Here is a 2,593-nt window from a genome sequence, read left to right on the forward strand (position 1 = left end):
ATGGAATAAAAGCAATAACATCTATGCCTCTGGTGCTTAAGAGAAAGTCTCTGGACTTAGGTGTATGTATTTTTCATTCTGTGTGATAAGGATTTCAATGTCAAAAATGAAATAGAGAATAGATCAAGTGCCAAAATAAAAGAAAAACTAATAGAGTAATAGAAGAGGGAAAAATTTAATGGAAATTCTAATACAAAAGTATGTCCTTAGAGAACCATAATGAATATAGATAAATTAAAGCAGTTAAAAGAAAATATATATACAATTCAAATCACATAGTATTAGGAAATTTTATATCATTACAAAATAGAACTCAAGAAATTGAATGAAAATTTATTCAGTCAAGTATCTTAAGAGCATTAAGTTTAAAATGAAAGAAGGCATTGATAGCCTGAGCAACATCGCAATCCAGGAAAACTTGATATAATACACCAACAATGAGTCGTGTCCTCACTATATTATCAAATATCTAGGACAAAGAAAAATCTTAGAATTATCCAGGAAAATGAGTAAGACTCAAGAAAAAACATATGGCTTATCTGAGACTATACTTTACAGTTTTTAGCACCATAAGGAAGTAAATAAATGTGTACAAAATTCTAAGAGAAATACAGACCAAAGATTTGTTGGACACTGGCCAAGGTTTAATCAATCACTTTTTTTATATAATATAGCTTCTATAATCTCTTTGTACAAAAAAAGTATACAAAACTAGATTAATTAACAAAGAAACAAACTATAAAATAAAGAATGAATATACTGACATAGGGTAAATAAAAAATATAACTAGAATAAAGTAATTTAAAGGCTCCAAAGACAATGTTAGAAATGTTAATTACTTCGATTTGATGAGTGCATATTTTATTTCAATGGATTGAAACATATCATACTTCATAAATACAATTATTCTGTTAATCATTTTTAAAAACGTGTCTATAACATGAAAATGTTGTGTCTTGATAATTGTACATTGCATACTTTATTAAAATATTACAATTTACTTCATAAATTTGTAAAATTAATATAATGAATAGTAAATATTATGTAAATCGTTACCATAGATTTAATGCTTTAAAAAACAGTAATGCATGTCTTAAACCATAACAATAAAATATATAACATCAAACTATTATGAAAAAATATGTCAAACTTATAACACATCATTATCCTACGTCAAAAGTGGGAGAAAACTTATGTTTTTCTTTTTTTGTGGGGGGTCTTTTTCCTTTTTATCGGTACCGGGGATCGAACTCACGACTGCTTGCTTGCAAGGCAGGCGCTTATGCCACCGAGCTAAATCCCCAGCCCCTTGGGAGAAAATTTATGAAAGACCAAGCACAGACGATTTTGTTCCATAACTCCATTGTTTAGCTTCCCTTTTCTATAATAAAATGCAAAAGATAATAAAGTAAGAAACATTTATTTTGTCTCACAGCTTCAGAGACTGCATATGGTCCATATATTTCATCATAGGTTGACATCACTCTTCCTGAGGTGGTGGTAATTCAGAATATCACAGTAGAAAGTATGCGATAGAAGAAATCTGCTTACTTTATAGTGACCAAACAGTAGAGCAAATGAGAGAAAAGGGAACAAGGAACAGTCACTCCACCAGAGTACATTCCTTTCCATTTAGGTCCAACTTGCTGTTTCAAACATTTTCAATAATGCCACCATGTTATGATTTCAGCAGTGATTAATTCACTTACAAGTTTAAAATCCTCCTGATCCAATCCCACCTCTGAACATTACTGCATTGGAGATCAAGTGCTCAATACATGAACCACTGGGGAAAATTTTATATCAAGACATAGCAATCACAAAAGAGTTTACTTATCTAAACAATATATATATATATATATATATATATATTTTTTTTTTTTTTTTATCGGTACTGGGGATAGAATTCACAACCACCTGCTTGCAAGGCAGGTGCTTATGCTGCTAAGGTAATCCCCAGCACCTAAATAATATATTTTTAAAAGGCAGTAAAATCAGGATACACAAAAAGGAAACCATGTTCTTGTGCCAATGGAAAGATAAAACTCTGAAATTCAAAATCTTCAAAAGCAATAACCAGTGGTAGTTTCTCATTGTATGTGAATAATAACTTTAGGTATTTTCTGCCTTTATCTCAGATGTGTCTTGTTTCCCTGGGCCTCTAATACCTACACCTGGAGTAGGTTAATCTAGACTAATTTAACATGTAACTGGTAACATTTCCTAAAAGCAAGCGATCCTGATCAATCTTAGAGTTTAGTTAATAAAATATAATAACATGGTGAGTTCCCGTAGACCCAGCAATAGCACAGATTCCATTTATCACCCTGTCCAGGTTTATAAAACTGAGGTAAGCCTATTCTTTAACTCAGAGCTGAAACAAAAACAAAGGTTTGTTATTTAGATGTCCCAGGCAGGCAGTCAAGTTCATAGGAAGTCCATTAATATGCCCTTCCCTGCAGCTAATTACTTCATCATTTAAAGCTATAGTACATTAATACAGTAAAATACTGAAATATGTACATTTAACTATATAACAACTCACCTCATATAGTGCTTTGTAAATCGGTATCTTTATCAAATATCATGGCAT

The sequence above is a fragment of the Cavia porcellus genome, unplaced genomic scaffold (genome assembly GCF_034190915.1).
Source record: "Cavia porcellus strain 051 isolate PalLab524CR breed Dunkin Hartley unplaced genomic scaffold, mCavPor4.1 scaffold_22, whole genome shotgun sequence".
In the NCBI taxonomy this organism is placed as follows: domain Eukaryota; kingdom Metazoa; phylum Chordata; class Mammalia; order Rodentia; family Caviidae; genus Cavia; species Cavia porcellus.